The following is a 209-nucleotide window of genomic DNA, read 5'->3' on the forward strand; positions in this document are numbered from 1 at the left end:
CCGCCTGAGCCTGCCTAGGGGAGCCATCCCAAAACGAGGGGGTGCGCGTGTGCTATTGGAGAATATGTAACTAACAGAAGGATCATTTTCCCCTAGTACGGTCTTTCAAGTAAAAAAAATCCATTGAAAGAATTTTCAAAGTGTTGTCTTCCTTTGGAGAAAAGGCTCGGGCTGCCTGCGGAGAGGGGAAGGAGGACCCGGCTGTGCGC

The sequence above is a fragment of the Myotis brandtii genome, unplaced genomic scaffold, assembly GCF_000412655.1.
Source record: "Myotis brandtii unplaced genomic scaffold, ASM41265v1 scaffold344, whole genome shotgun sequence".
Taxonomy (NCBI): Eukaryota; Metazoa; Chordata; class Mammalia; order Chiroptera; family Vespertilionidae; genus Myotis; species Myotis brandtii.